The sequence below is a fragment of the Lynx canadensis genome, chromosome A2 (genome assembly GCF_007474595.2).
Source record: "Lynx canadensis isolate LIC74 chromosome A2, mLynCan4.pri.v2, whole genome shotgun sequence".
Classification (NCBI taxonomy): Eukaryota; Metazoa; Chordata; class Mammalia; order Carnivora; family Felidae; genus Lynx; species Lynx canadensis.
This window is the reverse complement of record NC_044304.2, coordinates 80,194,664-80,221,344: the sequence shown is the minus strand read 5'-3', so window position 1 is coordinate 80,221,344 and position 26,681 is coordinate 80,194,664. Positions and strand designations below refer to the sequence as shown.

The 26,681-nt window shown below is 37.6% G+C and overlaps 1 protein-coding gene and 1 pseudogene across 1 annotated transcript in view; one reads left to right on the top strand and one right to left on the bottom strand.

Annotated features, from left to right (window-relative positions):
* RELN (reelin) overlaps positions 1–26,681 on the bottom strand; it is a 532,864-nt gene that overhangs the window by 330,647 nt on the left and 175,536 nt on the right.
* On the top strand, positions 1,836–3,035 carry LOC115508808 (annotated as a pseudogene).

Sequence of the window (26,681 nt, the reverse complement as noted above, 5' to 3'; positions counted from 1 at the left end):
ATTTGCTATACTGAAAAGAAAAGAAAAGAAAGAGGAAGAAAGAAAGAAAATCAATTTACTAAAATCAGGAGTGAAAGAGGAGATATTACTATTAACTTTGCAGAAATAAAAAGGATTTTAAAGAAATACTATGAATGGTTAATCCTAACAAACTAGATAACCAAGATGAAATGGACAAATTTCTGGAAAGATATAAAGGACTGAAACTGACTCAATAAGAAATTGAAAATCTGAATAGACCTATAACAAGCATACAGATTGCAACAGTAAAAAAACACATCCCACAAAGAAATTCCCAGGTCTACATGGCTTCAATTGATGAATTCTATAAAATGTTTAAAGAATACTTAACACTAATCCTTCACAAACTCTTCCAAAAAACAGATGAGGGGGATACATTTTCCAACACATTCTAGGAGGCCAGTATACCAAAACTAGGCAAATATATTACAAGAAACAAAAACTACACAAATACCACTTATGAATATAGACAAAAAAAACACCAAACCTGTCAGCAAAATAGTAGCAGATTGGAATCCAGCAACATATTAAAAGGATTATACACCATAACTACGCAGGATTTAACACACGAATGCAATATACAAATGTTGTTTCAATAAACAAAAATCAATCAATGTAATATACCACATTAATAGGATAAAGGGGAAACAAAACTATGATCATATCATTAGATGCCGTAAGATCATTTGACGGCTTCCAATATCCTTTCATGCTAAAAAAAAAAAAAAGACATTCAACCAACTAGGAATACAAGGAACAGCTTCAAACTGATAAATGCCATCTATAAAAAACTGAATTAAAATCATACTTATTGGAGAAAATGAAAGTAACAAGAATGAAAAAGACAAGAAAGCTGCTCTTGCCACTTTTATTCAACCTTGTATTGGAGGTTCCAGTCAGGGATATCAGTCAAGAAAAAGAACTATAAGGCATCCATATTGAAAAGGAAGAAGTGAAAATATCTCTATTTGACATATACTAACATAATGACATAATCTTGTGTATAGAAAATATTAAAGAATCAACAAGAAAATTATTAGAACTAAGAAATAAATCCAGCAAGGTTACAGAACAAAAGACCAATATACAAAAATAAGTTGTTTTTCTATACACTATCAATGAATAAACTGGAAATACAATTAAGAAAACAATTCCATTCACAATAGCATCAAAAATATGAGGTTAGCAAAATAAGAGCCAGAATTATACATAACAAAATATAAAACATTGCTGAAGAAACTAAAAGAGGTCTAAACAGATGGAAAGAAATCTCATGTTCATAAATCAGAAAACTTAACTACTGTTAAGATGGCAATAATACCAAAATTGATCTACAGATTCAACACCGTACTTTTCAAAGTCTTAGCTGAGTATTTCCCAGAAATGTATAATCTGATCATAAAATTCAAACAGAAATGGAAGGGGTTAGGAGAGTCAAAATCATCTTGATGAAGAGTAACAAAATTGGAGGACTTGTACTTCTTATCAACTTACAGTAATCACAACAGTGTGATATTAACAGAAGAACAAACAGATCAGTGGAACAGAACTGAGAGTCCAAAAATGGACTTTCACATTATGGCCAATTACTTTCTGGCAAGGGAGCCAGGACAATACAAAGAAAAAAGAGGTCTTTTCAACAAAAACCTTTCCCATTCAGTCAACAGGAAATCCACATGTAAAAGAATGAAGATGGGGGAACTTTGCAGAACACTCGGTGAGAAGTGTAGGAGTAGCATCTGTGCAGGCTGCAACCAGCAACACACTCCTTTCTGCTCCCTCACACTGGTCTCAGAGCTCACCAGCTGTAGAAAATGGTGAAAGAAACCACTTAATATGATGTTTTGGGGGTCAAACCCAATGCCATCCAGGAAGAATTGAAAAAGGCTGACAGGCCCTGAAGTACCACCCTGATAAGAATCCGTAAGAAGGAGAGAAGTTTAAACAGATTTTTCAAGCTTATGAAGTGCTCTCTGACGCAAAGAAATGGGGATTATATGACAAAGGAGGAGAACAAGCAATTAAAGAAGGTGGACTGGTGGTGGTTTTAGCTCCCTGATGGACATCTCTGATGCTTTCTGGAGGAGGAGGAAGGATGCAGAGAGAAAGGTGAGGTATAAAGGTTGTGTATCAGCTCTCAGTAGCCTTAAAAGATTTATATATGATGCAAGAAGAAAACCAGCTCTGTAGAAGAATGTGATTTGTGACAAATGTAAAGGCTGAGATGGTAAGAAAGGAGTGGCAGGATGCTGTCCCAATTGCAAAGGTACTGGAAAGCAAATAAGAATTCATCAGATAGGACCTGGAATGGTTCAGCAAATTCAGTCTGCATGCATGGAGGGTCAAGGCCATGGGGAATGGATCAGTCCTAAAGATAGATGCAAAAGCTGAAATGGAACAAAGACAGTTTGAGAGACGATTTTTACAAGTTCATATTGACAAAGGCATAAAAGATGGCCAGAAAATAACATTCCATGGTGAAGGAGACCAAGAAACAGACTGGAATCAGGAGATATTAGAAATAGACTGGAATCAGGAGATATTATCATTGTTTTAGATCAGAAGGACCATACTGTTTTTACTGGGCAAGAAGACCTTTTCATGTGTATGGACATAGTGCTGGTTGAAGCACTGTGTGGCTTTCAAAAGTCAGTATCTACTCTTGACAACTGAACCATTCTCATCACCTTTCATCAAGGTCAAACTGTCAAGCATGGAGATATCAAGTGTGCTAAAGGAAGGCATGCTAATTTATCGTAGACCATATGGAAAGGGTTGCCGAATCATTGAATTTAAGGTAAACTTCCCGGAGAATGGTTTTCTCTCTCCCAATAAACTCTTTCCTGGAAAAACTCCTACCTGAGAGGAAGGAAGTAGAAGAGACTGATGAAATGGACCAGGTAGAACTGGTGGACTTTGATCCAAATCAGGAAAGATGGCACCATTACAATGGAGAAGCATATGAGGATGATGAACATCATCTTAGGGGTGGTGTTCCATGTCAGACCTCTTAATGGGGCCAGTGAATAACACTGCTGGCATTTTATATGTGATAGTGAAGGACTATAATCATATCTCACTGCTTGCCATTGTTTTTAATATTCAACTATAGTAGTGTTTTAAAAGTTAAATGAAGAATAAACTCCAACATAAAAGCTCTGATTTTGCCCTGTATATATGATTACTTCAGTGCGCAAGATAAGCTTAATACTTCTAAAAACCACTTTTCTTTTAATAGTTTGTTTATTTTGAGAGACAGAGAGAGAGCATGAGCAGGGGAAGGGCAGAGAGAGAGGGAAAGAATCCCAAGCAGTTTTCGCACTGTCAGCGAGGAGCCCAATGCAGGGCTCGATCCCATGAACCGTGAGATCATGACCTAAGCTGAATATGAGAGTTGGACGCTTAACTGACTGAGCCACCCAGGTGCCCCTGTAAAAACCACTAAAAAAAAAATCTCCCCTACCCTTTCTTAGGCCATGTCTTATAACTGATTTCAGCTCTATATACATGAAACAGCTTGGACTGAAATGCTATTGACTTCAGTCTATGACCCTTAATTGTTTTGTTTTTTAAGTAAGCTCTATGCCCAATGTGCGGCTTGAACTCAAGACCCTGGGATCAAGAGTGGTGTGCTTAACTGACTGATCCAGCCAGGCACCCCTATGACCCTTAATTGTAAGCTACGATGTTATGAAGTTAAAACTTGTATTTAACTAGCAATCAGACAAAAAACTTAATTTGTAGAGAAGCATCGATCTGTAATTATATTAAGTGGGATTTGTTGTGATGTCTCTGCATTTATTCTATTGCTTCACCTGTTACTTGAAGATGGCATACTGTGTAATTTGGCCTGTGGTAACAGTGATCGAAATGATACCTCTCTAAAGAAGAGGTTTATCGTAATATGGTGCTGCTTGAGGGATTACACTTGTAGAATTGCATGCCTTTCTGCTATGCCATCTTTTTATTTTTTATTTATTTATGTATATAATTATATAATCAGTCCTGGCTATACTTTTTTCCTTCTCTTTGGACCTTGATAAGCTTCGAGTAGTGACTTTGGGAGCAGGGTTACTTAGAGTGAAGAGATCTTTACATTGAGAAGTACTTTGCATGTATGAGATAGGAAGGTATTTTAGATGTTTTTACAGGCTTACTTTAAACCATTTAACTTATGCTCCAAAGTAACTATAATTTAATGTTAGTACTATAGCTTTAATTGTATGTTTAAAAGCACACAAGCTTAAATGTGGATATCAGAATTAAGCAATTCTTGAAATGTATGACTGTCTCCTTAATATACTGATTACAAAGCAAAATAATAATAATAATAATAATAATAATAATAAAGAATGAAGTTGGGCCCCCTAATTCACACCAAATATGGAAATTCACTTGAAATGGAATACAGACTGAAATGTAATAACTAAAATTATAAAACTCTTAAAAGATAACATAGCGGTAAATCTTCACGACCTTGTATTTGGAAATGCTTTCTTAAATACAACATGAAAAGCACAAACAAAAAAGGAAAACAAACTGAAATCTGTAAAAATTAAAACTTTGTGAAACAAAGGATATCATCAAGGAAGTAAAAAAAACAACCCACAGAATGGGAGAAAATACTTGCAAATCCTGTATCTGATAAGAGACTTGTATCCAGTATGTATGCATTTATATATGTTTGTATGTATATTTATACACATATATCTCATATATATAAGCCAGAACAATAAAAGATAAATAACCCAATTTAAAAATGGGCAAAGGATTTGAATAAACATTTATGCAAAGAAGACATACAAACAGCCAATAAGCACATGGAAAGATGCTCAATATCATCCCTTCGTTGGGGAAATACAAATAAAAATAACAATGAGATACCACTGAACCTATATCAAGTAGGCTAAAATAAAAAGGACAGACAACAACAAATGTTGATGAAGATGTGAAGAAATTGAACCTCAGATATTTCTAGTGAGAATGTAAAATGCTGTAGCCACTTTGGAAAAGTTTGGCAATTCCTCAAAATGTTAAACACTGAGTTACTGAAAGACCTAAAACTTCCATTTCTAAACGTATACCCAAGAGATTTTAAAACAAAAGTTCACACACACACCACTGTATACAAATGATCTCAGGAGCATTATTCATCATAGGCAAAAGTGGAAACAACCCAAATGTCTACCAACAGATGGATGCCTAAATTAAATATGGTATATACATACAGTGGAGTATCATTCAGCCATAAATAGGGATAAAGTACTGTTCATGGTATTAGCATAAACCTTTCAAAGATAAACCTTGACAACATGATAACTTTAAAAAGCTAAGCATAAAAGACTACATGTTGAATGATTCCATTTACAAGACATGTCCAGAAAAGGCAAATTCATAGAGACAGGAAGTAGATTGGTGGCTGCCAGAGGCTGGGGAAATAGAGCGTGACTGCTCACGGGTGCAAGGTGTCTGTTGGAAGGTGATGAAAATGTTCTGAAATTTTTGATGGTGATTGTATGAACCTGAATTATACTAAAAACACTTAAATTGTATATTTTAAAGGGGTGAATTTTATGGCCTATGAATTATATTTCAATGAAGCTGGTATTAAAAAATAAAATTGAAATATATTCTAGAAGGCTGTAGATAAGCTAATAGTATATAGACATACAATCATTATTAAGGATGGTCAGGAGTATTTTGGGGTTATCTCTGTTTTTTTTAGAATGATGTTAAAATGGACAAAAAGAAGTGCTTTGTTGCTTGAAACATGCAGAGATCAGACCTAAATTAGTATTTTTTTTAATGCTGCCCTCCTTTAACGCTTCATTAAAAAGAATGTAGTAGGTGGCCCAAGGAAACTATAAAGCCCCAAACTACAACCAAATTTCAATTAAAGCAAAGTTTAATTTCTGCATATTATATGCAACTTTGAGCCCAGGGAGTGAATAATCTTTCTTCTGCAATGTGTAAGTAGTGTTTCTCTTACCTGCCTCAGGACACATTTAGATGAAAGAAAACACATTAAATTATTGATGTAGGGGCACCTGGGTGGCGCAGTCGGTTAAGCGTCCGCCTTCAGCCAGGTCACGATCTCGCGGTCCGGGAGTTCGAGCCCCGCGTCAGGCTCTGGGCTGATGGCTCAGAGCCTGGAGCCTGTTTCCGATTCTGTGTCTCCCTCTCTCTCTGCCCCTCCCCAATTCATGCTCTGTCTCTCTCTGTCCCAAAAATAAATAAAAAAACGTTGAAAAAAAATTATTGATGTAATGATTAATTGAAAGTACCCTTAAATTATCTATCATATTTATAGCAAAGTCCTTTGGCCCTGTTCAGGCAATACTACAACTCTTACAAGTATATTCAAAATCAGCCACGCCTGCCTGCCTGCCTGCCTGCCTTCCTTCCTTCCTTCCTTCCTTCCTTCCTTCCTTCCTTCCTTCCTTTTTTGATGACTTACAGTATTGAAGTAAGCAGAATGAATACTTAGGATATCGCCTGGATAATGACTGACTTTTTTATGTGCCTTGTCACATAGAAATACACTCCATCAGCTCAATATAGAACCATATTTGGACTGAATCTCCTTAGTGTTTGAAGTAAATTCCAGTGCTGCCCGTGGTGCTACATAGAGTGTCCAGGTGGGATTCCTAGTGATATCATCAGTCTATCACTAGTAAGTCTGATCTGGGATAGCAACACATGTAATAAGAACCATTTACCAGCCTATGAAAAACAGACAGTGGCTCCTGTGACACATATATAACTCACTGCCAAGTGTAACACTCAGGCAGGTGCATTTTCAGGGAACTAACAGGAGACAGGAGATGAGAATGGAGTGGTCATCAGGGGTAGGACAAGTGAACATTTTGCTAGACAGATTTTTATTTTAAGGGTATTTAAAAGGCACCTTTTAAGAGATGGTATTCTAAACCATCTTGACTAGAAATCAATCCATCTAGGAATTGGAAGCTTTTAAAAATATACAGAATGTCAGGCCCCATCCCTAATCAGTTTGTTCAGAATCTTGGCATAGGGCTTGGGCACATATAATTCTACTTGTAACCAGGTTTAAAAAACTACTGGTCTGAGCAGATACACAGCTATACATTTTTCCCTATGAGTTACAAACTGCAACCAATGTTTCGCCATCCCTCTCAGTAACATCTTTCACTATGCTAACAAACACCACTATCAGCAAGTTATTTTATTACTTCTTTCTCCAGCCAAAGACTCTTTAGAGAGGATTAAAATTTATCCCATGGGCCCTAGTAAGGGATTGTCCCTCAGTTCCCCTTGATTTTTCAGTGTCTTTGGTATATGAGAAGCATATGTCTTTTTAACTCACAACAAAACAACAACAACAACAACAACAACAACAACAACCAGACAGAATAGTTTTTCAGTGAAATAAAATTCCCCTGTTAACCTAAAGGGACACTGTATGAAATGATGCATTTTCAGAGTTGTCTGTGGTACAGTCACTCATAAGCTGGGGTATAGGCAGGATTTCTCAGCCTCAGCACTACTGACATTTGAATTGGATAATTCTTTGCTATAGGGGGCTGTCCCATTCACTGTACAACGTTTAGTAGCATCCCTGGTCTCTAACCTCTGGATATGACAACAAAAAATGTCTCCAGACATTGTCAAGTGTTCCCTCAGAGCACAGGTAAAATTGCCCCTGTTTGAGAATCCCTGGAATATAGTTTTGTAAGAACTCAGCCCATATCAAAATTATAATATTTACACTAAACCTTTTGTTTACCACATTGAATATTATTCATTTTGACATTTATACTATGAACAAAATTTCAAATTTGGCTAATGTCTAGGAGTCTAATTATATATAATATCTCCTAATGCCAAGGAGCATTTTCTATTGAAGTCAATTTTGGTAGCACAGTCATATTCAGTTTCCTGCTTTGCTCCAGGCAAAAGAGAAAAATAAGATCTCTCTCTCTCTCTCTCCCTCTCTCTCTCTCTCTCTCTCTCTCTCTCTCACACACACACACACACACACACACACACACACACACACACATTCTGCAGTAGATATCTGGATAAATGGTCCTTGCTGGCTCAAGCTAAGACTGAGTTTTAGGAAAGTTGTTTTGTCTAACTCACATTTTCTGTGAGTTTAGTCTTTGACTAACATAGCCCTTAGGGTTGGGGAAGTTGAAGCGTATAGTATTTTTGTTTAAAAGGCCCTTCCTCGAATTGAACACAATGTTGTTAGAGAAAACCCAGTATGGTTAAATGGGAATGAATGAAAATAGAAGATATAAACATCAACATTCAAAGATATAAACATCAACATTAAAAGGCTTTTCCTCGAATTGAACACAATGTTGTTAGAGAAAACCCAGTATGGTTAAATGGGAATGAATGAAAATAGAATATATAAACATCAACTTTCAAAGTCAAGAGCATACCACAAAGACCAAGGATTCCCTAACAGAAAAAAGACTGAACCGATTAATCATAAAATTAGGTATTTTAGAGTTGAATTACATGCTTTATGATTTCTCTTTCTTCCCCTGGCTGGGAAGACATGAACAAATCATCCAATTTCTGAAACTCAGCTAAAAGAAAGCCTTTACTGCAAACAAAGGCAGAGACAGTGTAGCTAAAAGTAAGTCATGGAAAATGAATATTTTAAAATTCCTTTGGAATTACAAGGCCCCCTGACTAATAGCACAGAAATGATGGCCCAACATTACAATTTTTGCCACAGTAAATATACACTATTTACATTACATTTGCGATAAAGTAGCAACCAGGAAGACCATCTTGACACAGCTTGGCGTTTATAATGTCATTCTCTGCCTTCCTGTGAATATCCCATTTTTGTACAACGCTAAAGAAATCACATTTTCATTCTTCTGTAGTTCATTATGGCTCATTGCTGTAGCAACTGCCAAACCAGTCAATTTGTATAAATAATAGAACAAGCTTCTATTGTCTCTCATCTGACACAGTGCCAACTAGTCGGTCTACCTTCTCCAAGAGGGAAATCATGTTTTTAAACTCTTTATCTAATTTTAAGGTCTCTGGAGGTATCCTCAGTAAATTCTCCTGGAGCCCTGAACTGAGGGTATGTACTCAAGTACTTACTCCTTTAAATTAGGTCATAGAAAGACTACTGATTCCCATGTTGCCATTAGATAAAGAACAAACCCCTATGTGAGTATTTGCAAACCCAAGTGAATTTGTTTTCCTTCTGATTTTTTATAATACTGGCAATCTAGTGACCTTGTTTTTTCTAAATTACTCATCTCCCCAGCACATCAATTAATGTTTGCCTAATTCAGATTTCTGGAATCAATCACGCTTCCCTAAAGAAGTAAAAAGTGGCTGTGGGCTCCTTGTTTTACAACTTTAATTCTCAGCTTGGTTTTTGTCTTTCAGCATCATTTCTAGCAGTGAGAAGAATAGATAACAATCTTCTTACCCTGCATATTATTCGTAAATCCAAATTTTACAAAATTTGTAAGCCCAAAATGTACAAAACAGAAGTATTCAATGGTTAAATAAACTAAGGGTCTGTAAAAGTAAACAGGTACATAGCTATAGGGTCATCCTCATATACCTATAATGGTATGACCTACACCTAAAATTCTTAGAGATTTCTTCTTTTGAATAGCAATTCATTTCTCTTTTGCTACTTTAAAAGTTTTATTTACAGATGATTTTAGATTCATGGGAAAGTTGCCAAGATAGTACAAGAGAGTTTCCATATACCCTTCACTCAGCTTCCTCTAATGGTAACTCCTAACATAACCACAGTGCATTTGCCAATACTAAAGAATTAACATTCAGATTTTACCAGTTTTTCTAATGATGTCCTCCCCCTCCCCCCCACAAGTATCCAATCCAGGACATGACACTACATTTACTAAGATTCCTTTTATAAATACAAACATTTCCAGGCAATGTAATTTATTAAATTACCAACCAACCCTATTATGAACTCATTTATTACATCAATCTTCTTCTGGAAGGAAAAGATAAGGGCAGCATAAAAACCCTGGGCTTGTGAGGGAATATAAAGGAATTGTGAAGGGAAGGAAATGCTGCCAAGATAGGAGGGAACAAATCAAAGCCAAAAGACATTCAGTTTTGCCTGGGGCAGGCCCTGTGCGGCTAAGTGTAATTAGCTTCCTCAATTACTACATCTGACAAACTAATTTTCATTTGAGAGAAAACAACAAATCATTAATTACGGTAATAAGTCATGGATTAAAATCTTTGTGTGTGGATTCTACATGCTCTGTGATTTGTGCCCTTGGTCAGTCACCATTTTGCTTCCTCAGCCTCTCCAGCACCTCACTCCTGGGAATCTGGTGTGAACACATCTCTGATGCCCAGCCCTGGACAGCACTACTCACTGATGCCACAGAACCAATTCTGAGCCAACTCTGCCATTGGATATACCTCCTTGTGATGCCCTTAGTAGCTAGTCTTTTTCTGATAGCTACCCAAAAGCAAAGATGTATTTTTTAGAAGCAGCAAAGTATTGTGATTAAGAGCTTGAACTTTGTAGTCCAATTTGGGTTGAGATCTTAGCTACCACTTAATAGTCTTGATCTTGGGCAAATCAAATAACCTCTCCGAGCCTCGATTTACTCATCTGTAAAGTAGGGGCAATAATAGAACCTAGTTGTTGTTTTTTTAATTCTTTTTAACGTTTATTTATTTTTGAGACAGAGAGAGACAGAGCATGAACAGGGGAGGGGCAGAGAGAGAGGGAGACACAGAATCGGAAGCAGCCTCCAGGCTCTGAGCCATCAGCCCAGAGCCCGATGCGGGGCTCGAACTCAAGGACCGTGAGATCGTGACCTGAGCTGAAGTCAGACGCTTAACCAACTGAGCCACCCAGGGGCCCCTAGTTATTTTTGATAAGGGGACTGAATGAGATGATCTCCACGACTATGTGCTTGACATATTAGTCATCCCTGACACACATAAGGTCAATCATATCCTTGTTCTTAAACCAATCCTCCAGTTGGGAAGGACAAAGGACAATGGTTTCCGTCCTGCTATCCAGGGAGGTTTAGAATTTACCTGCCTCATCAGATGTATGATCTTGGGGATCAGCCATGATTCTTGAGAACTTGTGTTGCTTTCTATATCTCCCTTACTGCCAGGCAGACCTGGGATCCTTTTCTCACATGAACATCCCTAAGGCACTCCTTTTCTCCCTTCCACATTGTCTCATTGGAATTTAGACTTGAACTAGACACCTGCTCCCAAGACCTCCTGGTTATACTGCCAGGCACTATACTAGGCCCTCAGGATGAGGAAAAAGCAGTGAAAAAAAAATATGTTTTGTGCCCGCAAAAGTTTTATCTGTAGTCACCCACAGCTGGAGTTCTAGATACAAACCACCCTTTCTCTTGATTGCCTTTTCCCAGTACAGATTTGTCACTGGGCTCCAAATAAGGGAAATTCCAACATCAGTCTCCCTTGGCCTGTGCTATCCCCTGCCTGGGCCAGAGTCTCTGGCCATTCTCTGCTGTAGGGTCAAGTTTGTGAGCATTGGTGTCAGACCTATCGCCTCCTTTCTACTTGATTTTCGTATGTTAGGCGTTGCCATGACCATCACATTTCGCAACAGAGTTGCACTTCATAAGAGCAATAAAAGCATCCATGAGGTTATAACCTTACTAGTAATAATAAACGGAAACTGTCAGAATTACCTACTTTAAGTAACTAACTGGTTTAGAGATTTAAATACTCTGTACCTCCACATGTCTTGAATCTTGAGTGGGAAACTCAGGGAATCACATAGCTAGTGATTCCTACATTCAAATCATACATTATCTATCAATAATATGTATTTTTGTATGAAGAGATCTGCTTATATAGGAAGCAAATATATTTAGAACAATGGCAAAGTTATATTGTTTTACAAGCTGTGCCTCTGTGGGGAGAGATGAGTGCTTCTGTAGTATATGCTGTTCTATCAGTATTCATCACCTATCACATTTACAGTCTGAGGCTTGCTTTCAGTTCCTTTGACCACCTAAGCATTTCTTACCACAGGACATTTGCATGTGCTGTGCAATTACCTTTAAAGGAATTCTCTTCCACAGACCACCTCCTAAGTCGACTCTGAGGTCTAATCTTAAGCCTCTCCTCAGAGAGGCTTTCATTCTCTTCCAGACTAACTTAAATTGCTTGTTATAGCTGCTCATTATAGCTGTCTCTCATTCTTCATGGCATATGTTACAATTATTTGTGAGCAGCATAGTCAAGTAATCAAGAGCACAGGCTCTGGGTCTATTGAATGTTTGTGTTTAAATCTGGTTTCAGTGCTTAATGGGGTAAATCACATGAATAAATGACTTAATTTCTCTGTGCCTCACCAATAATAGTACCTACCTCACAGAGTTGTGTTGAAGACTTAAAGAAATTATCCACATAAAATACAGAGTCTGGCATATAGTAAGCTCTCAGTAAATGCCAACCACAACAATTATGATTTAATATAATAATAACAACAGTAATAATACTGTATTGTCAGTAAATAGAGGCTCAATTACTGAATAACTGAGAAACTAGATACAAGTCAGATTTCTCTTGGTCAGAGTGTCCTGTTTAGATAAAGGGAAAAGTTGCTGGCTCATGAAATTAAGTAAGAAAACAAAGTTAAGAGCAACCTGAGAGATCAATAACTTTCACAAGTTCAGTCAAAAAAGTAAAGGAAACAATTTACCATAGTCAAAATGCAGCCGTAGGTTCTTGAAAAACTTTTTAGAGGGGAAAAAAGAAACACAAATGGTCAAGTGCTAAAAAGTACCATTTTCAGTAACAAAATCTAATTAAGATATGATCAAATAAACAGAAATGGACATTTACTTTACCTGATGCATATGTTCCTGGAAAGGTATATGAGGGCATTCAAAGTTGAGTGCACAAAGGGAAATTGCTAGTTACAGGATTATTGTGATGGGTGCCTGCCTGGCTCAGTTGGTGGAGCACATGGCTGTTGATCTCTGGGTCGTGAGTCTGAACCCCATACTGGATGCAGAGATTACTTTTTAAAAAAACTCTTAAGGGGCGCCTGGGTGACTCAGTCGGTTGGGCGGCCGACTTCGGCTCAGGTCATGATCTCGCGGTCTGTGAGTTCGAGCCCCACGTCGGGCTCTGTGCTGACAGCTCAGAGCCTGGAGCCTGTTTCGGATTCTGTGTCTCCCTCTCTCTGACCCTCCCCCATTCATGCTCTGTCTCTCTCTGTCTCAAAAATAAATAAACGTTAAAAAAATTAAAAAAAAATCTTAAAAAAAGGATTACTGTGACAAAACAAATCACAATATTTTAATTGTTTTTCTCCTATAATCTTGCATCTTAATATATTGAATTTAGTCTTAGATGAAGGTTCACCACAACCTTAAATTTAAATTAATTTAAATACAGGCACACTGTAAAAGTCACATAAACTCAAGATACCTAAATGTGAAATTTTGGAAACAGCCTGTTTAGTAGCAAAGAATAATATTAGCACTGTGCCTTAAATCCCTAGGAAAATAAACTAGGCTTCTAAGCACCGATATAATTACAAGACTCTTTATGAAATCAGAGTACCGATTCCATTTAAAGGCTTGGATTCGCTTCAGGGATGGGTACATAACTACAAAGAAATATTCAAACAGGGATTTTAGAAGTGTACCTTTCCAATAAAGTAGAGATACAAGAATTCCTGCAATGCTTGTGTTACTAACTAAAACAAAAGGAAAGCCTCTGAAGTAACCATGGTCACAATACAAAACTATTTTTCAAATGCTAGCCTGGGTGGCTCAGTCGGTTGAGCGTCCGACTTTGACTCAGGTCATGATCTCACGGCTCGTGGATTCAAGCCCCACGTCAGGCTCTGTGCTAACATCTCAGAACCTGTAGGCTGCTTCAGATTCTGTGTCTCCCTCTCTCTCTGCCCCTCCCCTGCTCATGCTCTGTCTGTCTGTCTCTCTCTCTCAAAATAAGTAAATGTTAAAAAAAATTTTAATGCTAGCATTGTTTAAAATGAACAGTAAAACAACCTTATTTTTAATAAGATAATATTATAATAATCTTATAATTCATAATTTTCATATTTCTTTTTTTTTTCAACGTTTATTTATTTTTTTGGGACAGAGAGAGACAGAGCATGAACGGGGGAAGGGCAGAGAGAGAGGGAGACACAGAATCAGAAACAGGCTCCAGGCTCTGAGCCATCAGCCCAGAGCCCGACGCGGGGCTCGAACTCGCGGACCGCGAGATCGTGACCTGGCTGAAGTCGGACGCTTAACCGACTGCGCCACCCAGGCGCCCCTTAATTTTCATATTTCTAATCAATATGTAAGATGAACATTCCCAGGACCTATTTCCAAGTGTATTTAAATTTGGCCAAAGCAGAATCATTCACACAGATAATATAAAAACCAAAGTTTGAAATCTCTCTCACGGGTCAAAAATAAGCTCCCTTCTTCCCCAAAACCCTTTTTAGCTTTATGATTGCAATACTAAACAATCCATTTCTTCATTCTTATTCAAACTCACACTTTATAAGCACACTCCCAGTTGCTACTTTTCACCTGCCATTTTACTAAAGGCATTTACCTTTTGTTCATACAAATGTACTCACAATGATAATGATTAAAACACCTTAATATATCTATTGCTTTTAAATACACCTTTATTCTTGTTTAATGAATTACCTTCACTTAAGGCTTGTTCATAGGCTAGGTGTCTTTAATTTACTTAGTGTTCTTTTCTTTCCTTACATAATAAGTTCTTAGAGGTTGCACATCAGGTAATTAACACAGTATTAGATAATAAAAGACACCTGACTGGAGCAAGGGTAATTGAAAAATTATGAGACTAACACCATGGCTGCCCAGCACGCTAATGGCTTATTCAACAAATACTCTCTGGCACCTTCTAAGTATGGGGCTTTATGTTATGTTCTATGGGAGATGCCCAAGCCTTGTTATCAAATTGCTTAGAGACTGCAGTTCAATATCCAGCTTCCAAGCTAGAAGGAACTCAGAGGCATATAGGATTTTCCAGGCACTTCTGCAAATTATAATGGGTGCAGATCATTATGAGACTTGGTGACAACCTTGGCTCTTACATTTCCAGAACAACAAGAACTGGCAAGGTTATAGATCTTAGGATGCTGTCATTTTTTCTTCTGCTCCTCTCCTAGCAACAGATGCAGTTACAGGAAATGCCTTAGAAATTGGGGTTCATTAGCTATTTTAAAAGCTGGAGATTTTTATAAAGGGTGGAAATTGCACCCAAAAATATCTCAGGGCTATGAAAACCACTCAGAATCCTTGAGTTCTGTGTTTAAGATCTTCAAATGATGTGTAATCAGAAAGGAGACCTCCATCACGTAATTAGCTTCACCTTCACTCCCGCTGAGGGAGACAGAGTCTATCACACCCATTTATTTCCCCTTATTGTAGGGGAAAAAAATTCTTACCGTCGGAATATTTTTAAAGTGTTCATATCTTCATCTTTGAGACTTGTATTTGCTTATTGACAATTTTACAAAAGTTGATTCCATTTGAAGAGAAAGGTTATTTCAAGGACATAAAAGAATTATTCTCAGTTATATCTAACATAACCATCATGACTGATAACAAAGCCAAAATATTAATGAGGAGAAATCTCAAATTTCATCTGAAGTTGCTGGACATTGTTTCTATTTCAAAGAGGATGGCACTAAATAGGGGTCTGAAAAGAAACCCATAATTTATGCTCTGAATCTCTGACAAATTAGGAGTAATGTCTGTTACACTATGCAGGTCACAGCCTGTCAGGTAAGCATTTCTTACTGTGTGGCAGAGACAATGCATATATTAGCTATGTAAATGTGAGATCTATACACAATTTCCAGGTTAGAATATGTTTAAAGAATATGGTCATAAATAATGTGTAGTAATATCAAGCCTGATTCTGTAATGTCTGGGCATCCACAAATTATTCATAAGGAGTAAGCAGCAAATCTTTTAGATAGATCTAATGAACTAATACATGGTATCACTAAAATAATGATGTAGAATATCATAATAGGTTATATATTGCTAACAAATGAAACTCCTAAATCTTAAATGGTAGTTGCAAAAATTAGTTAGAAAGCAGCCTGCTCAAGTTACTCAGTCCAGGGTGTATTTCATGATTTTTTTCTCCCCATTCTTTTCTTAAACATCACATCCAGCCAAGACCTCTGTAATGTGGGGGAGTGAACAAATGATCATGGTGATCATAATGAGCAATCACTGGTCAGGAGGTCTGATAGGGAGCTGCCTTCTGCAAAGGAACTGAGAAGTGCTAGCCAGGTGTCTAATACCTAGATTCCTTCAGGTTGAGTAAAATAATACCTCTGTGTCAAGAAACAAGTAAGATCTAAGAATCAGAAAACTAGATTCTACTCTCAGTTTTGCCATGAATAGTTGGGGTGAGTGAACTTGGGGCAGGTAGCATAACCTGTCCGAGCACCATATTCCTCATCTGCAAAACGGTAACAGCAGCTGGCCTATCTCACAGGTTGGTGAGTATCAAATAAGACAACAGATACTCACAGTATCAAATAAGACAGTAAGATAAGATGGAAAAGTATTGTGTTAGAGGTAGAAGACTCAATACACAGAGAAAATTAAAATTTAATTTCAAGACTCAAAGCTTTTTAAACCAACTCTAGATATCTGAATGTACATGGCACGTGAGGACATAGGTGTGGACACAAAGACACACGAAAGCACACAAAAGGCTTGTGTTGCCAACTCTTGGATCTGTAAAACTCTAAGAGCCTCAAATCTTCCTGAATACTCCAGCCAACCTCCAGCTATTCAGATTTTAGTCTAAGAGTTCTATTTAGCCATTGGTCTGATGATGGTTTGATCCTGAGACTATAAAAGACTGTTTACATTTTCCTGGGTCACAGGCTCTTTTAACTTATTCAAGTGTGTTTGATAGGTCACGTACCCACTTAAAAAAAATTAACATTTATTCATTTCTAAGAGATGGAGAGAGACAGAGCATGAGTGGGGGACGGGCAGAAAGAGAGGGAGACACAGAATCCGAAGGAGGCTCCAGGTCTGAGCTGTCAGCACAGAGCCCGATGTGGGGCTCAAACCCATGGACCGTGAGATCATGACCTGAGCTGAAGTCAGACGCTTAACTAACTGAGCCACCCAGGCTCCCCACATACTCACTTTTAAAAAGAAGAATAAGCCAAAATGATTGTTTTATACTTAAGGGACATGTTACATATGGTCATATAGAGAGCAAGGAGGGGCTAAAAGGGACAATGGAATGCTCTCCCAATGGCCTTTCTTATCAGATATTTCATGGGAGTGAATGCTGACCCACTATGGTTTATAAACCTCTTTTTTTTTTTTTTTTAGCTCAGAAAATATATGGAAGAGAACATGTGGATTTTGAGTTGCTAAGTAATGAGGCATCAAGATTTTATATCTGCAGGGAGTTTTTAACCCATCTTGGAAAAAAATGTACTGCTTATTAATAAGGAAGATATAGTATGCATTTTTAGAGAAATTTAAGTAAAATCAAGCTTAGTTTTTCAGATGAGAAGGTGATAGTGCTACAATATGTATTCAAAAATAGAGAAAGAACCAAACATTTCCTTAACATCAGAGGTTAAGTGCCAGCTAACTGCTCTGTTAGAGACAGGAAAGAGGGGACTTCAGTTTAGTCACTGGTTAAAGTAATTACCTTGGTATTGAAGGGAAACGGAGTTCCCTGTAAGTACTTCCTTACTGATAATCATAAGATACAAGTTGCCTCTTTCACATTCTAAAAGAAGAGAAACAGTGAACTGAGTAACTGTCAGGAGAATCTAAAAAATGAATTATCTATTTTTTAAAAAATCTAAAAATCTATTCGTCTTTTTCTTCGTCCTAAAAATCAAGTACCATTGCAACTAAATCCTCAAAAGTCAGTATCATCTCTTCGTATAAGTATTTCCTCCTTAGTATCTTAATATCCAAAACCAGCCAAGTCGACCAACCACCAAGCTCTCTCATTACCCTCTCACCTACCACCTCCCCCTCCCCACCCCAGAGCTTCCAGGTGGTTCTGCAGGGGACTACAGCTGAAGATCACTGGACTTTTGAGGAAATTATCCGTTGAGAAAGAGAGACCAAAACAAATAGGTAGGGAAAAAAATAAAGAAAATAGAGATCGCACAGAGATACAAAGAAAAAATGGTGCTGTTACAATATTTTGATTAAAAAAAGGAATATTCAAAAGGAAGAGAAATGTATAAATTTTGAAATATTATAGCAGAGCTGAAAGACTGATACAGGATTTGGAAGGTAAAGCTGAGGGAGTCATTCAGAAGGTAGAGCAAGAAGATAAGAGAATATAGGAACCAAAAAAAGAAAAGAAAGAAAAGAAAACTGAAAGGAGCTGGTTCAGAATATCTAACGTCATGACAGAGGCATTTCAGAAAGAGAACAGAGAAAATGAGAATGAGAATGGGATTCATCCTCAGTGAAATAATTCAATAAAATTTTCTAGACCTGAAGAACATGAGTTTGCAGATAGCAGACCCCAATGAGTTTCTAGGACAGTGGATAAAACAACCATAACAATACATATCAGTGCAAAATTCCACATATCCTACCAATTTATAAAGAACAAAAGATTTCCCAGGAAGGGTCAAGGAGCAGAATGACATTGGTGTTTTCAAGCCACTCTGGAGGCTAGAAGGCACTGGAGCATTGCCTTCCAAACCAACGAAGAATTCTATACTCAACCTACTAATCAAGAGTGTAGAATTCAGACCAACAAAGTCTAAAAACTTCTTTTTTTTCCTACTCAGGAAGGTACCAGAGGATGTTCACTTTCAAACAATAGCAATGCCAAAAGCGGAGATGAGGTTGGAATATATCAAGAAAACGGAATGTGTAAAATAAAGGAAACTGGAGATCCAACGCAGGAACAAAGAGGGAAATCCCAGGGTACCAGCTGTACAGCAGGCCTAGGGAATTACAGATTACAGATTACAACAGGCCAGGCCAGACGGCTCCAAGAGCGCTTCCTTCAAGAGGTCTAAACCCATGGAAAACTTGATGGGTTTGAATATATTGAGAGAAAGTTTACCCAATTAGGGGAGAAACAAACACTTAGGAAATAAAGCAAATGAAAAAACAAGAAAATTATTAATTCCGGGGAAAACAAAAAGCCTGGAAAGGAAAAGAAATAACGGTGCCATGTCAGACTCAGATGTGAATGGAATTTACATAATCAATATTATAGACTATTAAAATTGGTCTAACCAAAATTACAAAAATAACAGTCTGGCCTTCCATTCAGGAAATGCAACTGATAATGCCTAAAATAGGAAAACCAAGAATGAGCAAAATAAGCATGTTATATCGAGATTCAGAGGAACATTCTGAAAGAATCAGCTAAAAGAGGAGCAGCGTGGTGACCATGAATAGTAGAAAACACACACAGTAGGCAATGTGTGGCATTAACGACTTATTGGAGGGGCAAAAATAGACTTTATATTTTTTTTAAGACACTGAAAAGTCAGATTTTCTGCTGTGTGCAGTGGAACCCATTCCTAAATGATACAAATTCCAGGAAGCAGATCTTCTGGTTGGTTGATACTGTTTACAGAAATTCTCTACTTTTAGTAAATTCTTCATCTCACAATTTATACCAAAAGGACCTACTTTGATTATCCTGCTGTTACCAACCACCCTCCTCTACTAACTCCCCCCCCCCTACCAACCCCACCCGGAGGCACCCAATTCCCCAATGCAGGGCTGCTCGGGAGTTTACTTTGTTATCCCTCTCCTGACATGCCTGGGGCGTCCTCTGCTCTCACAGCATGCTTTTACTCTGCCCTTTGCCCCAAGCGTTATGAAATGAATTACTTATTACACTACTAAGTAATGTCATTTCCTCTCATCCTTTTGTCACTCGGGCCTTGAAAGCAATAGCTCATCCATCTTCTTTTCAGAGCAAGGCCCAAATAAGTAGGTCTTAAAATCATCAGGACCTCAAGCTAGGTCTAATCAACTGGAACCAGAGGAAGGAGGAGAAGGCATTCTGTGTCAGTTTCTTGCATATGTTGGAATTATTTTCTTTGGCAGAAACATGTCACATTCTTTCCTTGTGACAGTCAGCAGAGCCGATCACAGGGCTACACAGCGGGCCAGTGACGAGGCTCGACAACCTGGCAATCTCGCCATTATCCCAGCGCCCTGGTCACAGCCCTGCAGGAGCCAGATTACCCTTCGCGCCAGGAGAAAAACTCACATCTTCTGCATGGATTACAGTGCACTCACACTGCTTCAAAGAACAAACATTGGCCGTTGTAGCACTGGTAACGACAATACCAATAAAATTCTCTTGACATGAGACAGTTAAAGTTCCCTTTTTAAGAAACTAATATATGAATATATCTTGAAGTCTATTCTGGACAATCATGTGCTTCTAAACAAGCAAGAGACTGACTTTCCTTGTTGTATATGAAGTTGTAATATGTCCTCTTTCTTGGGCTGGACTAATAAGCAAAGATAACCCGACCTGTTCTCCTACAGTTAATTAAACATTGTTTAAGTTATTACTGAAAGGAAATTGTAAGGCTTAAAAGAAAAACTATTTTGACTCAGCATTAATGTCCAATTATTCTATTTTTTAAAACCTTATGCATAAAAAGATTTAAAAATAAATTATAGATATTAATTCATATTTAAGTAAAAGAATATATAAGAATTTCAGACTCGAAGTAACTGCTCTTTCATTATACCTCTCTCTCAGTGTTACTTTCTAAAATATACCCCGCTTGTGGGGCAACAATGGAAACCAATCATACCGAAATAAAAATAAATTGCATTTATCTGAAAAATGGCATAATGTAGAGCAGCCTATTATTTTTACCTGGTATATAAAGTCATATGGAAGGGCCTGGGTTTAATCACAAGAGGTACTGTAAAACACATTTGTGACATCCTCTAACCTAACTCACGCCCACGTGAGAGATTGGTACATCTTATGAATTAAACATAAGTTCTGATTTATGTTCAGTTATCCCTCATATCAAAAACTACAGTAGCAGAGCTGTGTCACTGTGAATTCATTTAATGATATTGATGAGACAGCCAGCACAGAGATTGCAAAGTAACCGCCAGTGCATAGCACGGCCCTATAAATCACTTCTGCAGAGTGTTTGAGCAATAAATAACAAGTCATTAATTCACGGTAAGTTATGCTAAGAAGCTCAAACTACATATGTACCAGATTGTAAATAAACGCCTCTGGTACGATATTTGAAACGGGCAATGTTTAGCATTAAAACAGTTTTATAAGAGCAAAAATTCATTGAGCAGATTTAATTCATTGTGGAATTTCCCTTGGCAGACATAAACCAACACAGAATTTTTAAAAAATCAACCCCCCAAACTTCTTTAATCCAGAGGGAAACACATCTCAGTTATTAAATCCAGTGGAACTTTTTTTAGTGCCTGAAATTATGAATCTATCCAGTGAGTGACATAATGGTTCTGCCATAAAGCCCCTGAATAAGCTTATAGCATTTCCTTAAAGAATATGCTGGTGAGAATGAGGCCATTTATTCAAGTGGTTTGCCTTGGTGCATCCACAGGACCAGCAGAAAATAGGTAGCTGTGGCCACAGCCATTTGCTCTCCCATGTGAATCAAAAAACATTTAAGTTCAAGTGACTTTCACTAACCTTCAGCTATCACTATCTGTTACCACCCAGTGAGCACTCCCTAATCACCCTTTCTTCCCAGGCCCTCAGAGACTGAGTCCCTCAAGCTGCCTAGGGTGACACCATCTGACCCTATCTGTCCGTCCTGAGCCTCCTGCAGATCCCATGCCACACATCTGGCCCCCTCCTCTACTCCGAGTGCTGCCTCTGCCACGTGGCTGCTAAAAAGCCTTTCAAACAAATTTGTTTCCAGATTAATTCTTCCTGGAAATCAGTGGACAATTTAATGGGAACATTAATGGGAACAGCAACCTAGCTGAAAATAGTGACTCTGGACATAAGCTCGTATGCTACTTCTGACAGGGAAGGGACATATTTGAAGGGAAAGGGGGCCTTGCTTGTGGCTGGCTAACACTGGATTTTCCTGGGCTGTAGGGTATTTGCATATATATGACAAAAATTAATCTTTTCTTTTTCTTACAGCTTTGTAATCTGTAATCAAGGAACTCTAAATGAGGTCTCATCAGCCAAGAGTGTTTATCTGATCCTTTATGCAGAATCTGAATACAAGGGTCCTAAATACAGTAGCATTCTAACTATATTACATTCCAAGCTTATGTCTAATTTTCTGCTTACTATCACCTTAAGGCCCCTTTTATCATTACTGCATTCTAATTGTAGCTTATCTAATAACAGTGTTTAAAATTGCTTCCTCTCTAGATACATTTGCTTGCATTTTTAAGCTTCAATTTTGTTGTTATTTCCTGACTATCTCTAACATTCTCTAGGGACCATTTGAATTCTGTCTTGTTCCTCACTGGTATTTAGTAACAAACACTTCTTCACTTAGCATCATCTGAGAATTTAATTAACTTGCTGTTTTCTGTTGTTTCAGGTCAATAACGATGATGTTAATGTAGATGTAACATTAGTCTCCCTGGAAGGTCACTGGAAGCCTGTACTCTCACTACATAAGTGGCCAATTATCCCATATGATCCTCTGATCAGTTTTTTGCTTGTTTCTAATTATGTGGTAATGTTCACATCCTTGTCAATTTCAAGTTTCTCAGTAAAACTGAGAAAAGATAATAGCCAATAGACAATGCTCTGTGTTTTTACAGTTACTGACACCCAGGAGTATCCAGGAAGCATACACTGAAACAATTCTTCATGGTTTCCTCCAAATAAATTACGAAAATGCTAAGTAAAAGTAACTTTATCTTTGGATGGGGAAACTGAGGCAGAGAAGCCAATGACACCAGAACTTTAAAAAGTCAATGCAACTACTTCTGTCTGTACTTATTTTAAGGGGAGGTTACATGTTATTCATTGAAGCCAGCATAAATATGTATAAGAATGCTCCATTATTTGGGCATAGTTGGGAAATTGGTTTTTCCATATAAGTAAATTTTCCAGATGAGTCCAAAAAACTGAAGTTTATTCCATGGGCATAGCAAGAAAGTCTTAAACTTGGAGTACCAAGAACTGTAAAGAGAAGAAGATCTTTGAGAAAAGGAGCAATGCTTGAAGAGTTCCTTCCTCTGTGTTTTTTTCATCTTTCTCTCTTTCTATTGTAATATGCCAGTTTTGACTCCTTAAATGGCTCAGAAGACCATGTCTTTTTCCTTTTCTTTTCTTTTTCTCTTTTTTAATGTTTATTATTTTTGAAAGAAAGAGAAAGAGAGAGAGGGAGGGGCAGAGAGTGAGGGAGACAGAGAATCCAAAGTAGGCTCTGCACAGACAGCAAAGAACCCGATGCAGGGCTTGAACATTTGAACCATGAGGTCATGACCTGAGCTGAAATCAGATGGTTAACCGACTGAATCACCCAGGCACCCACCCCTCTTTTATTTTAAATCTTTCTTTTCTTTTTATTCCCCCAAACAGTGGTTTTCCTAAGCCTTCAAAATAATACTGACTAATCAATTTATTAACCATATAAGTAGACTCCAGGCTATAATATTTTTAAATGTGTATTTTTTTGTTTTCTTGTTCTGCCTTTTACATACAGCCAGCAATCAACCTTGTGGTCATTGGCAATGCATTGATAAAGGGCTCACACCGGCCCAGGCTAACCCTGAACTGCAGTTCTGGCTCTTACTAGCTATAAAAACTAGCTGCATAATGAGAGAGCTATTTAAGTACCAAGCCTCTGATAGCTATCATGGGGATAATAATACTGCTTATTTCATAAGATTGTTGTGAAGATTAAGCAAGAAGAATGAGGTAAAGAGCCAAGCACAGTGGATGACATACAGAGAGACACTTAGGGAATTATATAGTTTTAAATAAAAATACAGGTGGATAATATGACACAAGCTTCTTTCTGATTTGGAGGTTTACTCTGATTGACTTACAAACTAATGAAGATTAAATTTTACATATTTATTAGTTAGTTCTATACGTTTAACAAATAACTTTCTCAGTAATCTGAGACTGTTCCAGAAAACCCAGAATATAAGGTCATGGTCTATGTAGATTAATAAATCCAAATGAAACATCCCCATTTTTGTCAGTAATCAAGGATCAGTACTGTGGTGTTAAGTGTAATGCTTCACTGTCTTTGCTGTATTATCCATATGTGAGGGAAAGATGGAGGGCAGAAGAATGGCACTCAGCCTGCAATGCCCTCCAAGGGCCCAGAGAGCCAATGAGCTGAGGACTCAATGTGGTGTATGAAAAGGGAAGTGGATCCTTGGGTTCTATGGTAGACTCTCATCATCTAGCTCTATCTCGTTGAACTACACTCTTTGGTCTTAGTTTCCTCATCTTTTTAAGTTTATTTATTTAGAGAGAGACAGAGAGAGTGTGAGTAGGGGCAGGGCAGAGAGAGAGAGGGAGAATCTCAAGCAGGCTCCTCTCTCTCAGTCAGCGTGGAGCCTGAGGTGGGACTTGAACTCATGAAACTGTGCGATCATGGCCTGAGTGGAAATCAAGAGTCAGACACTCAACAAACTAAGCCATCCAGGTGCCCCTCAGTTTCGTCATCTTTAAATTGAGGCTATATGTTGGTGGGAATGCAAACTGGTATAGCTACTCTGGAAAACAGTATGGGGTTCCTCAAAAAGTTAAAAATAGAACTACCCTATGATCCAGCAATTGCAATAGTAGGTATTTATCCAAAGGATACAAAAATACAGATTCAAAGTGGCACATGCACCCCAGTGTTGACGGCAATATTGTCAAAAGTAGCCAAACTATGGAAAGAGCCCAAATGTCCATCAACTAATGAATGGATAAAGATGTGGGGTGTGTGTGTGTGTGTGTGTGTGTGTGTGTGTGTGTGTATGTATAATGGAATATTACTCAAGCCATCACACAGAATGAAATCTTGCCATTTGCAATGATGTGGATAGAGCTAGAGTATATTATGCTAAGCAGAAGTCAGCCAGAGAAAGACAAATACCATATGATTTCACTCATATGTGGAATTTAGGAAACAAAACAGATGAACATATGGGAAGGGAAAAAGAGAGAGAGAGAGAGAGGGAAACAAACCATAAGAGAACCTTAACAATAGAGAACAAACTGAGGGTTGATAGAAGGATGTAGGTGGGAGATAGGCTAAATGTGTGATAGATATTAAGGAGGACACTTGTTATGATATATTGTATGTAAGCGATGAATCACTGAATCCTAGTCCTGAAACCAGTATTACACTATATGTTAACTAGAACTTAAATAAAAATTTGAAAGAAAACAGACAAAACAAAACAAAACAAAACAAAACAAAACAGGGCCACCTGGGTGGCTCAGTCGGTTAAGCATTGGACTCTTGATTTCAGCTCAGGTCATGATCTCATGGTGTCAGGCTCTGCATACAGCACAAAGCCTGCTTAGGATTCTCTCTCTCTCTCTCTCTCTCTCTCTCTCTCTCTCTCTCTCTCTGCCCCTCCCCTGCTCACATGTTCTCTCTCTCAAAATAAATAAACTTTAAAAACAAAAACGAAAATAAATAAAACGAGGATGTAGGTCTTTCTACTCTCCCTTAGAACCTGAAGTTAGGTCATGGGAAGAAAACTTATCAACACATCTATTTGGCAATGTCTTTTAATAGTAACATTAGCCAAGTCAATCTATACATCTTTGACTATTCAGAGGAATGGCTAGTTGCAAGGCAATTAGGGATGAAAGAAAGTGCATCTTTCTTTAAGACAATGTAGAGATATGTCAGGATCTTGGCTGTATGATTTTTCATTGTCAACTTTCAATTGTCTAATTATCACTCAAGTAGCTTTATATACTGAAAATATTTGTTCATGAAAGTGATTTAATTTGTAGAAATACAGACACATATTACAGAGCTATTACAGAGCTATTTCTCAGTCAACTTTTCTATGGATTTTTTTCCATTTTCCATTTTTTTTATTTTAGAGAAAGAAAGAGCATGTATAAGTGGGGAAGAGGGGCAGGGAGAGATAGAGAATGAGAGAGATCTTAAGCAGGCTCCATGCTAAGCACAGAGCCTGATGCCGGGTTCAATCCCACGACCCTGGGATCATGACTTAAGCCAAAATCAAGAGTCCAACATTCAACCGACTGAATCACCCAAGCACCCCCATTTTCAATTTTTTTTGAGAAATTCTACTTTCAGCCATATATTCATAGTTTGAGTAATATTTGACCTTGTGAAGTTTTACACATTTCACAGTGACATATAAAAGTTTTACCCTTTCCAGGCAAACAAAATAATCGTATCCTCGTGTGCTGAAGTGTCTAAAACAAGCGGCAGTGGATGTCTTTAAGATGTAATTTTCCTCAGATTTAAAAAAAAGTCATGAGTTCAATTTGATGCATCAAGTGAAAAGTTGTTATTCATGAAATGTTAAATGTATTAGTATCATTACTATATTTCCTACAAGTTTATTTATTTAAACATCTGGTTTGCCAATGATACATATTTCTTATTCAGATACTATTATTGCAGCAATTTTATACTTAAAAATAAAACTTCTACTTGTGGG